The sequence below is a fragment of the Papio anubis genome, chromosome 16 (assembly GCF_008728515.1).
Source record: "Papio anubis isolate 15944 chromosome 16, Panubis1.0, whole genome shotgun sequence".
Lineage (NCBI taxonomy): Eukaryota > Metazoa > Chordata > Mammalia > Primates > Cercopithecidae > Papio > Papio anubis.
In genome coordinates, this window is record NC_044991.1 from 90834944 (window position 1) to 90848750 (window position 13807).

The 13807-nt window shown below is 51.7% G+C and overlaps 1 protein-coding gene across 2 annotated transcripts in view; it reads right to left on the reverse strand.

Moving 5' to 3' along the window:
- The window catches only part of MYT1 (myelin transcription factor 1), a 115226-nt gene extending 104136 nt beyond the window's left edge, over positions 1-11090 (reverse strand). The window contains exon 1 of one of the 2 annotated variants that reach the window (XM_031656913.1): positions 10833-11090. The gene's annotated coding sequence lies outside the window, so the exon portion shown is untranslated. Of the gene's footprint in view, positions 1-10599 lie in introns of both variants that reach the window. The other variant, XM_031656914.1, reaches the window with a different exon arrangement.
- Between the last annotated feature and the right edge of the window lie 2717 nt (positions 11091-13807).

The following is a 13807-nucleotide window of genomic DNA, read 5'->3' on the forward strand; positions in this document are numbered from 1 at the left end:
CCCCATGGGCAGCCCTGGGGTCACAAAGGCAGATCACAGCCTTGTCCAGAGCAGCTTGTGGTCGGCTCATTCCACACTGGCACTACCCTTTGGCCTCCCCCAGGCCCAGACCTGAGCCCTCCAACATCCAGCCGCACACGGCATCCCGGGGGGCTGAGTCCAAGTGACCTGGGGAGCTCCTGAACATCCAGCCGCACACTGCGTCCCGGGGGGCTGAGTCCAAGTGCCCTGGGGAGCTCCTGAACATCCAGCCGCACACTGCATCCCAGGGGGCTGAGTCCAAGCGCCCTGGGGAGCTCCTGGACATCCAGCCACACACGGCGTCCCGGGGGGCTGAGTCCAAGTGCCCTGGGGAGCTCCTGGACATCCAGCCGCACACGGCATCCTGGGGGCTGAGTCCAAGCGCCCTGGGGAGCTCCTGAACATCCAGCCACACACGGCGTCCCGGGGGCTGAGTCCAAGTGCCCTGGGGAGCTCCTGGAAGTGCCCATTCCCCAAGTCGGTGGCTGTTGGTTCAGAAATGGAGCTGCATCTGGCAGAGCTCATCCCAGCGTCCTGTGCTGCACCTGTCCGGCATCTGGCCCACCCCACATTCCACCTCTGTGACCTGTAGGGCACCTGTGGCTGCCTGAATCTGGGCTGCTGGGTGGGACTGTCCTGCAGGGAGCCAGCTGGGAGTGGGTGTTTGTTCCCCCAACCCTCCCTGTAAGGCCCTGCCCTCGGATCTCCCCACACCCAGGTCTCTGCTCCCACAGGACCACCTCCCTTGCAGCCTCCCTGCCTCCTCCAAGGCCTGAGGGGTCCCACCCAGCATTAGCCTTAGTGGTTTCTCTACCTGCCAACCACATCTTAGTCCCTTTATTCATCTCTCCTCAAATTTCCCAAGCTGAGGGTGACATCTGTCTCCTCCATGGACGCTAACAGACACCAATTCCAACCTTGGCTCTTACAGCAAAATAAGGACTAGGTGGATTTACAAGGATTTAAAAGTTTTTAATGTAAATAGTACTAGAAGAAAGCATGGGGGACGGGGAATATTATGAAAAATATTAATTACCTCATGTAATAAAAAGAAAATTATATATGGCAAAACTCCTTAAGCAAAGACAAAAGTCAAACAACAAACCAGGGGAGGGGGTGCCACACACCTGTGGTCCCAGCTGCTTGAGAGGTTGAGATGGGAGGATCCCTTGAGCTCAGGAGTTTGAGACCAGCCTGGGCAACATAGTGAGACCTCTGTCTCCCAAAAAAAATTTTTTTTAAGAAAAAAATGTAAAAAACAATCTGCAAGTATTTAGGTGTAAGGCCCTTAATATGTAAACACCCTGTACAAATCAATAAGACAAAACCCAACAATGCAATAAGAAAAATGTGTCAAGGGTCTGTAATCCCAGTATGCTGGGAGGCCAAGCTGGGCGGATCACGTGAGGTCAGGAGTTCGAGACCACCCTGGCCAATATGGCAAAACCCTGTCTCTACTAAAAATACAAAAATTAGCCAGGTGTGGTGCACACCTGTAGTTCCAGCTACTTGGTAGGCTGAGGCAGGAGAATCGCTTGAGCCAGGGAGGCAGAGGTTGCAGCGAGCCAAGATCGCGCCACTGCACTCCAGCCTGGGCAGCAGAGCGAGACTCCATCTCGAAAGAAGGAAGGAAGGAAGGAGGGAGGGAGGGAGGGAGGAAGGGAAGGAAGGAAGGAAATAGGTCAAGAATATACATTGTTTACAGAACAGGAGAAAATGACTTTTAAACAAACAAAAGCTTGTTCAACCTGACTCATGGTAGGAGAAACGCAAATCTAAAATGCAAAGAATTTCTCTTTTTAACTCTTAGATTGGAAAGATCCAGTCCAGGCATGGTGGCTTAGGCCTGGAATCCCAGCATCTGGGGAGGCCGAGGCAGGAGGATCGCTTGAGCCCAAGAGTTCAAGACCAGCCTGAGCAACATAGTGAGGCCCTGTCTCTATATTTTAAAAAATTAAAGATAAATAAATTTTTAAAAAGAAAGAACCAGAGACTTCACAACACACGCTTTAGGAAGGCACAGGTAGCACAACACTGCCCCACCTCCGTGGTACAAGCCCTTCTGCCTGGCACATCTGCTTTCAGAAATCTGTCCTAAGATGTGCTCACCCACCGGGAGACGACTCATGTCCAAGGACACCTTTGGCACCACTGTCTGTGAAAAAAACGTTGAAAGTAACCAGGATGTCCCTCAATAATGGCTAAATCGGTCAGGGACCGCCACACCATGGGTAAGGGGGCCCTAACAATGCTGGACCTCTCCAAGCCATGGGGTTTCATGGAAAGGCACAGTTCAAAGTCCCCTGACAACTGAGGGAGCGTGTGTGTTTGTGATGGTCAGAATCACCGTCAAGGACCTGAAAGAGAAGCAGAAACGCTTCCTTTTCACTTTACGCAGTTTTTTTGTTTTGCGCATTTTTTAAACTATTATTTATTTTTAAACTTTTGCTTTTTGAACCATCTGGATGTATAACCAATTTCCCCCCAAAAAAGGAAAACAATTTTTTTAAACATTTTTAAATTCCTAACCCTAGGTTGGCCCCAGAGTAATCCTGAAGTGCTGTGGGGAAGGACTCACTTCGAGACTCGGGCAATGGGCTGCCACCTCCCGTTCCAGGCCGACCCCTCAGGGGCTCTCCCCACTCCCCAAAACGGATGAGGTCGCCCTGGGAAAAACCCTGGATGGGGTCCAGGTGGGCAAACACGAACAGATGCTGCCGCCCCCTGGTGCACAAGGAGGCAGACGCAGTCTAGAGACCCCGGGGTCCCCCAAGAGCCTGTTAAAACCCCATAGAGGTGCTCCGGGGCCATGTTCTGTGTGGCCCAGGGCTCGCTGTGAGGCTCCACTGGGCCACCTCCACATGGTCAGTGTGTTTGCTGTGCTTTGATTAAAAAATAAGTAAATACATAAATAACCAAGTGCCCAGTCCCTCCCTGAGCTGCCTTGGGATAGGGTCGGGTCTGAAGGTTAACTGCTCCCCAGCTGCTGAAGCAAAAAGCAGCCAAGGGCCCTTCCCAAAGCAGCGGTGAACCAAGACCCAAGCTCAAGTTCCAGGAACCCAAGGAGCAAATGCAGAGGGCCACGAGGCTGGACAGTGACGTGGTCTCTACAGGCCACGAGGCTGGACGGTGACGTGGTCTCTCCAGGCCACGAGGCTGGACGGTGACGTGGTCTCTACAGGACATGAGGGTGGACGGTGACGTAGTCTCTACAGGACATGAGGCTGGACACTGAGGATCGCTACAGAACATGAGGCTGGACACTGGGGAGGGTCTCTACAGGACACAAGGGTGAACAGTGACGTGGTCTCTACAGGCCACGAGGCTGGACAGTGACGTGGTCTCTACAGGCCACGAGGCTGGACGGGTGACGGCCCCAGGCCACGCAGGCTGGACGGTGACGGGTCTCCAGGCCAATGCAGGCTGGACGGTGACGCGGGTCTCTACAGGCCACGAGGCTGGACGGGTGGTCGTGGGCCCCACAGACACGAGGCTGGATGGTGACATGGTCTCTACAGGACATGAGGCTGGACACTGAGGGGATCTCTACAGAACATGAGGGTGGACACTGAGAGGGGTCTCTACAGGACACAAGGGTGAACAGTGAGGGGGTCTCTGCAGGATATGAGAGGGGCCAGGACAAGTCTGGGACAGGGGAGGATGTGACCCCCACCAAGTCCCCTAAACCTGGGCTCAGTGTGGAGTCTCAGCCTCACCCTCATGGGCTGCACAGCCCCTCTTGGCCCACCTGCAAGAGCCTGCAGCCCTGCGAACAACTGTCCACAGCCCAGCAGCTGTCCTCATCTTGCCTTGTGCCCAGCCCAGAGCACATGCCCAGCTAAACACAGAGCAGCACAGTGCCAGTGTGGCCACCAGATGGCCCACATCATCTGCTTCCCAGGGTAACATTGCAGGGCATCCACACTGGGCGTGTTCACCCCTAGCGTGTCAATACTCCAGTGCCTCTATGCACACACACACGCCTGGATTCTCCAGTGCCTCTAGGCACACACGAACACGCCTGGATACTCCAGCGCCTGTACACACACACGAACACGCCTGGATACTCAGTGCCTCTATCCACACACACACGCCAGGATTCTCCAGTGCCTGTACACACACACGAACACGCCTGGATACTCCAGTGCCTCCAGGCACACACGAGCACGCCTGGAGACCAGGATTACCAGTGGCCATTGCCATTGCCCTTGTGCTGAACAAGAACGTGTCAGTGGTCCAGGACAAAAGCACCAAAACTCCACCTTTACCATCCAGCATCGTCTTCCACACGACCTCTTGTTCTTCCTGAGCGACCCCTGCCAGGAGGCGCAGAGGCCCCACTGGCCTCCCCAGAAGTGGGCATGCCTCTGTCACACTCACCCGGTTCTCTGTTCTCAGGCCCAGGGGTTAAAATCAACACAAGTTCAATAAAACCTCTGGCATGAGGGTCATAGTGTTGTTTTCAAAACATGTGCTTTAACCTTTTCCAGAATTAGGCCTTTTGTAAAAAGCCTCCCACTGCCTTTAGGAAAATAGTTCAAAGGTTCTCCATGACCCAGCCCCTCGTTCCCCTACCCCCCACTCCTGGGACACCTGCTTGTGTGCTTTCCTCTGTCTGGAGCAACCCCTTCCACGCACACTGCATGGGACTCTCAGGGTTGCCATAATAAAGGACCCCAGACTGGCTTAAACAACAGAAAATTATTCCCTCTTAGTTCTGGAGGCCGGAAGTCTGGAATCAAGTATTGGTGGGGCTGCATTCCCTCCGAAGCCTCCAGAGATGACCCTTCCTCACCTCCTCCAGCTTCTAGCAGTTGCTGGCAATCCTTGATGCTCCCTGGCTCACAGACACATCCCTCCAGCCTCACCACTCCTGTGTCCCCTGCATCTTCTGTGTCTGGGCCCACACTGCCCTCTTCTTGTAAAGACACCCCAGTCCACCATGGCCTCAAATTGACTGATTAAATCTGCAAAGACCCTGCTTCCAAACAAGGTCACACTCACAGGTGCTGGGGGTTGAGACTCCAGTGTATCTTTTTTCTAGACAGAGTCTCACTCTGTCGCCAGGCTGGAGGGCAGTGGCGCGATCACGGCTCATTGCAACCTCTGTCTCCCGGGTTCAAGTGATTCTCCAGCCTCAGCCCCCCGAGTAGCTGGGACTACAGGCAAGTGCCACCACGCCCAGCTAATTTTTGTATTTTTTTAGTAGAGACAGGGTTTCATTATGTTGGCCAGGATGGTCTTGATCTCTTGACCTCATGATCCACCCGCCTTGGCCTCCCAAAGTGCCGGGATTACAGGCGTGAGCCACCGCGCCCGGCCGAGACTCCAACATATCTTTTAGGAGACACAACTCAACCCTCAACACTAACGAACGAAGAAGACTTGAGCGTTAGAGCCCAGTTCCAAGGAGGACCCAAATCACTGTCGACAATCCAGGGTGCTGAAATAGACACAAAACTGGTCAATATCCACAAAATACTTCATTCCTCCGGACAAAACTCCTTTGCAGTCCTATGAACAAGAACTGTTTGCATTACTGTCAGCTTTCCACAACTGTCCCACCGAAAGGGCTGCTCTGGTTCTGGCCCTGGCTGAGCAGCCTCCACCCTCTCCAACCTTTGGCCCCCACGTGTCCCCAAGGCCCCTGGGAGGCTCCCCATCACTGGCTTGGCCAGGCCCCACTGGCCTGGATCTTCCCACACGTGTGGTGATGGAGGAGGCTCAGAGGGGTCTGTGGGACGGGACTTAACAGGTCTCAAGTGTCTCAAACTAATCTGGGCCCCCAAGGAGGCTGACTGAGGCCTCAGCTGCTTCCTAGTGGGACAGGCGGAGCATGAGGCTCTGAGAGCAGCACCGTGGTCTTGCCCTGCGTCTCAAACAGGAGGGGAGATGGTGGAGTGGCATCTGGGCAGGTGCCTGGAGCCAGGAGGGACAGTAGATGAGGGAGGTGTGACACACCAGGCAGGAGCCTGAGGGTGGCCAGAAGGACCAGGACCAAGCAGGGGCCAGTGCAGCACAAGGGGCTCCAGGAATGACAGCCAGAGGGGCTGTGATTTGAGTGAAGGTGTCATTCCTGGAGTGTGGGGAGTTCAAGACCAGCCTGGGCAACACAGTGAGATCCCGTCTCTACTAAAAATTAAAAATTAGCCAGGTGTGGTGGCGCACACTTCTGGTTCCAGCTACTTGGAAGGCTGAGATGTAGGATCACTTTGCCGGAAGCTGAGGCTACAGTGAGCCCTGATGTGACCCACTCCACTCCTACCTGGGCAACAGAGCAAGACTCTGTCTCCAAAAAGAAAAGAATGCCCATTTAACAGAACTCTGAGAAAACTGAAGAAGAGGGACTGTCTCCCAACTCATTCATTGAGGCCGGCATTACTCTGATACCAAACGCATCACAAGAAAAAAAATTACAGACCGATATCCCTTATAAACACAGATGCAAAAAACATTAACAAAATTTTAGTAAATCAAAATCCATCGATATTTTTAAAAATACTATAATATAACCAAGCAGGGTTTATTCCGGAATGCAAGGTTGGTTTAACAAAATCAGTGTGATTCATCATATTAACAAACTAAAGAAGGAAACACATGATTATCATAATACATGCAGAAAAAGCATTTGACAAAATCTAAAACCCGTTCCTCATAAAGACTCTCAGCAAACTAGGAATAGGAAGAATGTGTCAGCCTGATATGAAAAACCCAAGGTAAGTCATACTCCATAATGTCTCCCCTCAGAGCAGGACGCAGACAAGGATGTCCACTTCTACTCAGCATTGGACTGGACATTCCAACCAAACCAATAAGGTAAGAAAAAGAAATAAAAGGTGTCCAGATTAGAAAGAAAAAATTGTCTAATTCACAGACCTGATCATCTATGTAGAAAGTTGGGTATAATCTACAAAAAAAGCTACTAGAACTAATAAGCAACTTCAGCAAAGTTTCAGGATACAAAATCAATACACAAAAATCTATGGGATTTCTATATCCTAGGAACAAACGATCAAATGAAAGTTTTTAAAAATAATGCTATTGGCCAGGCGCGGTGGCTCAAGCCTGTAATCCCAGCACTTTGGGAGGCCGAGACAGGTGGATCACGAGGTCAGGAGATCGAGACCATCCTGGCTAACACGGTGAAACCCCGTCTCTACTAAAAAATACAAAAAAACTAGCCGGGCGAGGTGGCGGGCGCCTGTAGTCCCAGCTACTCGGGAGGCTGAGGCAGGAGAGTGGCGTAAACCCGGGAGGCGGAGCTTGCAGTGAGCTGAGATCGCGCCACTGCACTCCAGCCTGGGCAACAGAGTGAGACTCCGTCTCAAAAAAAAAAAAAAAGCTATTTATAATAGCATCAAAAAATATGAAATACCGGCCGGGCGCGGTGGCTCACGCCTGTAATCCCAGCACTTTGGGAGGCCAAGGTGGGCAGATCACGAGGTCAGGAGATCGAGATCATCCTGGCTGACACGGTGAAACCCCATCTCTACTAAAAATACAAAAAAATTAGCTGGGTATGGTGGTGCACACCTGTAATCCCAGCTACTTGGGAGGCTGAGGCAGGAGAATCGCTTGAACCCGGGAGGTGGAGGTTGCAGTGAGCCGAGATTGCACCACTGCACTCTATCCTGGGCAATAGAGGGAGACTCCATTTCAAAAAAAAAAAAAACTGAAATCCTAAGCCCCCCACCACCTGAACAGACCCCCTCTTGGCCAAGGGGACCCCAGAAAACCTTAAAAACTGAATTCCTGGCCATGATGGGAAGGGAAGTTGGACACATCTCATCATGCACCTCAAGCATTAATGTTAAAATAGATTTCATAAGACAAACAAAACAAACTCTTTGTGACAATATCAAATTACAAACAGGACCTAAGGCCGTGCCAGACAGGAGTTAAGTCACACACCCCTAAGGGTTAAGAGGCTTATATCTTAACTCAAAACGTTCCTTTCTGCTGACTCCAAATTTTTAAATAGAACTTTACTCCTTTAACCAGTTGCAAATTAAAGAATCTCTGAATCCACCTCAAACTGTACTCCCTGCTTCAAGATACCCTGCCATTTGGGGCCAAACCAATGTCTACCTTCTATGTATTGATTTATGTCTTTTCCCATAACTCCTGCCTCTCTGAAATCTATGAAACCAAAGTGTAATCTGACTGCCAGGGGCACACTTTCTCAGGACCTCTCGAAACTGTGTTCTCCAGGCCATGGTCACTCATATTGACTCAGAAAAAACCTCTTTAAAATATTTTACAGAGTGTTTTTCTCCATTAACATTATTGAGTTTTGAGAGTTCTTGATATATTCTCGATACAAGTCCTTTATCAAATATGTGATTTGCAAAAATTTTCTTACAGCCTTGGGCTTGTATTTTCATTTTCTTCATTTTCTTAGCAGTGTCTTTGGAAGAGCAGAAGTTCTTCATTTTGATGAAACAACTTATTTATTTGATGGATTATGTTTTGATATCCTATCTAATAATGCTTTGCCTGATCTAAGTTTGCAAAGGTTTTCTCCTATGTCCTCTTATAGAAGTTTTATAATTTTAGGTTTTACATTTAGGTTTATGATCCATGTTGACTTAATATTTTAATATAGTACAAAGTATGGATCAAAGTTCATTTTTTGCATATGGATATCCAACTGTTTAGCATCATTTACCAATAACAAAACTTGCCTTTATTGAATTGCTTTTGCATCTCTGTTGAAAATCAGTTGCTCACATTTGTGGGTCTATATCTGGTCTCTGTAATTTGTTCTATTGATCTGTCTATCTTGATGCAAATACCACACTGTCTTTTTAAAAAATGTTATTTCTTTTGTCATGATACTTCTTTTTCTTTTTCTTTTTTGACAATGTCTCACTCCATCACCCAGGCTGGAGTGCAGTAGTGAGATCTCAGCTCACTGCAACCTCCTCCTCCCAGGTTCAAGTGATTCTTGTGCCTCAGCCTCCTGGGTAGCTGGAATTACAGGTGTGCGCCACCACGCCCAGCTAATTTTTTTGTATTTTTAGTAGAGACAGGATTTCACCATGTTGGCCAGGCTGGTCTTGAACTCCTGACCTCAACTGATCCACCCGCCTCGGCCTCCCCAGGAGCTGAGAACTCTGGCAGGGAGGCTCTGCGGTGTAGGAACCCCAGGTCTCCAGCCACGTCTGAAAAACAGTATTACCCGTGGCTTCACCCCAGGTTTGAAACACCCGAGTGTTCTTCAAAAACACCTGCTATCGTTTGGATGTTTGTCCCCAAACCTCATGTTGAAACTTGTTCCCTGATGTTGGAGGTGGGGCCTGGTGGGAGGTGTTCGGGTCATGGGGAAGGATCCAGAATGAATGGTTTAGTGCCCTCCTCACGATGATGGGTGAGTTCTTGCTCTATCAGTTCCCATGAGAGCTGGTTGGTTTTTTGGTTTGTTTGTTTTTTGTTTTTTGTTTTTTTTGAGACAGAGTCTCACTCTGTCGCCCAGGCTGGAGTGCAGTGGTGCAATCTTGGCTCACTGCAAGCTCCGCCTCCTGGGTTCACGCCATTCTCCTGCCTCAGCCTTGGGAGTAGCTGGGACTACAGGCGCTCACCACCACACCTGGTTAATTTTTTGTATTTTTAGTAGAGACAGCGTTTCACCGTGTCAGCCAGGATGGTCTCGATCTCCTGACCTTGTGATCCGCCCGCCTCGGCCTCCCAAAGTGCTGGGATTACAGGCGTGAGCCACTGCGCCCAGCCAGGGCTGGTTGTTTTAAAAAAGCCTGGCATCTCCCCTCTCTCTCTCGCCTCTTCTCTTACCCTCAGGCACCTCCCGCCATGAGTGAAAGCTCCCTGAGGCCTCCCCAGAAGCAGATGTCGGCACCATGTTTCCCGTACAGCCTGCAGAACTGTGAGCCAAACAAACCTCTTTTATCATGACCCAGCCTCTATCCTTGCTCCTCACCTAGGAAAAAGAAAAAGAAATTACCCAGCCTCAGATATTCCTTCATAGCAACACAAAACTAGGACAATATTGGTGCCAAGACTGCAACCCAGACCAAGCACATCAGAGCCTGGGCGTGGGGGTGGAGCCAGCTCCAGTGAGCGCCTGAAGTACCCAGGGGATTCTACTGCACATCCAGGGTGGAGAACATGGCCGTAGATAGTCCAGACAAAAATATTCTTTATATGATTAGCACAGAGTTGTTTTTTTGTTGTTGTTTAAACTCAGTGGCAAGAGCAGCACACAAGAGTTTCAACAGGAGTTGTAGTTTTCACCATTAAGAATATTTACCTGCTATTGGAATCCAGGGACACACATTTACCCTGGGTTTAATTTGCTATGTAAAATTGACGTGGTTCTTTTACAAATTGCTGGCAAGTTGAGGTTGGGGCCACCACAAAACAAGTCTCCAGCATGACAAAGGTCACAGTTGCGTGCTTGGGTTCTCAACGCCAGAATGGAGCTCCTCGTGGGCAGGGGCTGGCTTGCCCCTTGTCTTAGTCTGTTTCCTGCTGCTGATAACAGAAACTGGGCAATTTAAAAGGAACAGAATGTATTTATATATCTGAAACTGGGTAATTTAAAAGAAACAAAATATTTCTTACAGGTCTGGGGGCTCCGAAGTCCAAAGTCAATGGGCCACATCTGGTGAGGCTTTCCCGCTGGTGGGAACCCCGGAGTCCCAAGGCAGTGCAGGGCGTCACAGGGTGAGGGGCTGAGCGTGCCGGCTCAGGTCTCTCTCTTCTTACAAAGCCACCAGCCCCACTCCTATGATAACCCATTAATCTATAAATAAATTAATGCATTCATGAGGGCAGAGCTCTTGTGACCCACTCACCTCTTAAAGGCCCCGCCTCTCAATACGGCCGCATTGGGGATGAAATTCCAGCTGGAGTTTGGGAGGGGACCAATACTCCAACCACAGCATCCTTAAACCATCAGAGACCGGCCTGCCTGCCCCCATGCCCACTGGAAAATGAGTGCCAGCCACGGCAGTCCTGTCACCAAGCCCGAAGCTCCAGCACTGGGGCCTCTCTGGGGGGTACCCAGGCTATGCAGCGAGGTGCAGAGAGCCCGGGCAGGTTCCCGGAAGCCGCGCCCGCCCCCGCCCTGCGGACGGTCCTTTTCCCCCGCAGCAGTTCCCCGCGCCGGCCACTGGGGGGCGGGGTCGGGCCGCACCGCGCGGAGCGTGGCTGAGCCGGGAGCCACCGCCCGGCCAAGGGAGAGCCGCGGCCCCTGGTGCAGCAGAGCCGGTCCGGAGCGGGGGGCTGGGAGGTGCTTCCCCTCCATGGCAAAGCCAGCGCCGGCCTGCTGGTCTCCCAAGTCTTTGCCCAGGCTAAGAAGCAAGCGCGCGCTCTCTCTCCCTCCCCCTCTCTCTCTCTCTCCCTCCCTCTCATGTGTATTAAAAATAATATGTCAGCAGTAAAATATGTGTGTAAAATGTGTGCATGTGTGCATGTGTAAAAATATTATGTGTGTAAAAAATGTGTGTGTAAATGTAAAATATTAAATAAGTAATAATGTGTAGTAAATGTATAATTAAAATGTGTGTGTGTTGATAAGTAATAATGGCATGGCCATGTGTGTGTGGTAAATGTGTGAAAATGTAAAATATTAAAATGTGACATTAAAGTAATTAATGTGGTAAATGTGTGTGTGTAAATATTAATGTGTAAAATGTGTGTAAATGTGTGTGTCATATTAAAAATGTGTGAGTAAATGTGTGTGTGTAAAATATTGTGTGTGTGTGTGTGTGGTAAATGTGTGTAATATTAAATAGTAATGTGCATGTGTGTGTAAAATGTGTGTTAAATGTGTGTGTGTGTCCCCTCTCCCCTCTCCCCCCCTCTCTCCCTCTCTCTCTCTCTCTCTCCCTCCTTCCTCCCTCCTCCCTCCCTCCACCCCTCCATTCTCCTTTACATCCAGCCCCTCAGATCCTACTGTGGGCTTGGTCAGTCATTCCCTCCAAGATCCACCTAGACTGCCAGACCCAGGCTGAGAAACCCCCAGACCAGATCCCAGAGCAGCAGACAGGTGGGACCTCAGACGGGGCTCCCTCAGTGCTGCACCCTGGCCCAACACGTGCAAGCCTCCAGCCTGAGACAGGAAAATGATGATCCCCATTTGACAAGTGAGGAAGCGGAGGCTCAGAGAGGTTGGGTAACTCACCCTGGGCCACACAGCAAGGAAAAAGCCAGTCCCAGGCCTGTAGTCCTGACCTCCACCTGGTCTGCTCCCCTCAGGAGACTGTCTAGGCCACGATGGCATCCCTGACTGGCCTGAATCTGGAGCACAGGTCCACAGGGCTCTTTACCCAGGTTCCACTGTAACAGTCCTCAGGCTGTATCCCCATGAGCACAGTTTGGACAGTGGAGCAGTCTCTGGCCTGACCACAGGCAGCACCCCAGGGGCTCCATGTGCCTTTGGGGTGCACTCAAGTGGGCGGGGAAGAGGGGCCTAGAGCCCCACCTCAGTCTCCTTTGTCCTGAGTGAGCAAGGCCCCACTCACCTCCCCTGAGCAGCCAGAGATGCAGACGGAGCCTCTGCGGGCAGAAAACACGTCCCAGGTGATAAGCATGGGTCTCCCTGGTGAGAGTGTGAGCCCCCACATTCGACACTACCGGAGTCCTGGAGAGGACGCCACAGGCTCTGGGGAGCTCCATGCGGAAGCTGAGTGCCCCGCTGCTCTGTGGTTATTAAGCACGCTCCAGGGAAACTCCATCAGAGCCTCCTGTTCTCATCTGCTAAATGGGATGACGGCCGTACTGCTCCCTGGGTCATTGTGGGGACAAAATGAAACACAAATGTGTTTTCAGCTGTCAGCACCCGGCACACAGGAGGTATTCAGAGCCAGAGATAGACCAGGAGGAGGCTCAGATCCCCGGAGTCGGCAAAGGTGGAGATGGAAGGAAGTGAGGTGGGGATGGGGCCCAGCCACGCTGGAGGAACTGGGGCTGTCTTCCGGCTGAGCCCAGGCCCGGCCCCCCACCCATCAGGTGCACTCATGCCCCGCACAGCTTTGCCCAGGCCTGCCCCCCACCCATCAGGGTGCACTCATGCCCCGCACAGCTTTGCCCAGGCCTGGCCCCCACACATCAGGGTGGGCTGATGCCCCGCACAGCTTTGCCCAGGCCTGGCCCCCACACATCAGGGTGGGCTCATGCCCCGCACAGCTTCTCCTGAAGGGACCACTGTCTCATATGTCCCCCAGGTAGACCCTACTGATAAAAGGTTTGTCCAGGACCAAGAAATTTCCTGGGATATGGGGCATTCAGTGCTAAAACCTGGACAGTCCCAGGCCAACCCAGACTGTTGGTCACCTTTCCTGCAGAGGGGACGTAAGAGGTCACAAGGTCACCAGGCTGATGCTTCTGAGAGGGTACAGCCAAGATGGACACCGAGTCCTGTGCTCACAGTATCCTCAGCAGGCTGCTGCGGCTTCTGGAGAGCAAGGCCATGACTTGCCATACATGTGAGCAGTGGGATCTGAGCCGGGGCTGCGACTCCCCTCACCCAGACTGGGCAGGGACACCCCTCCCCCAGTAGAGGAGGCTCCTCAGGCTTCAGGAAGAGGCCCAGGAAGGAGGAACCCCAGGGTCCGGGGCTGGAGACGAAGCTCAAAAGACGCACAGTGCAGACACAGCGCTGCCCAGCTGGCCTGGAGTCCCGGGGGAGGTGGAGAGGGGCCATGATGAAGAGTTTGGAGAGGGCCCTGGGCACAAGAAGTGGGCCCCGACCCGGGCGGGAGGCAACCATTAAGCTGACACCTGGGGCTGAGCTGGCGTCCCCAAGACCCCCTGTGCAGTGGGCTGT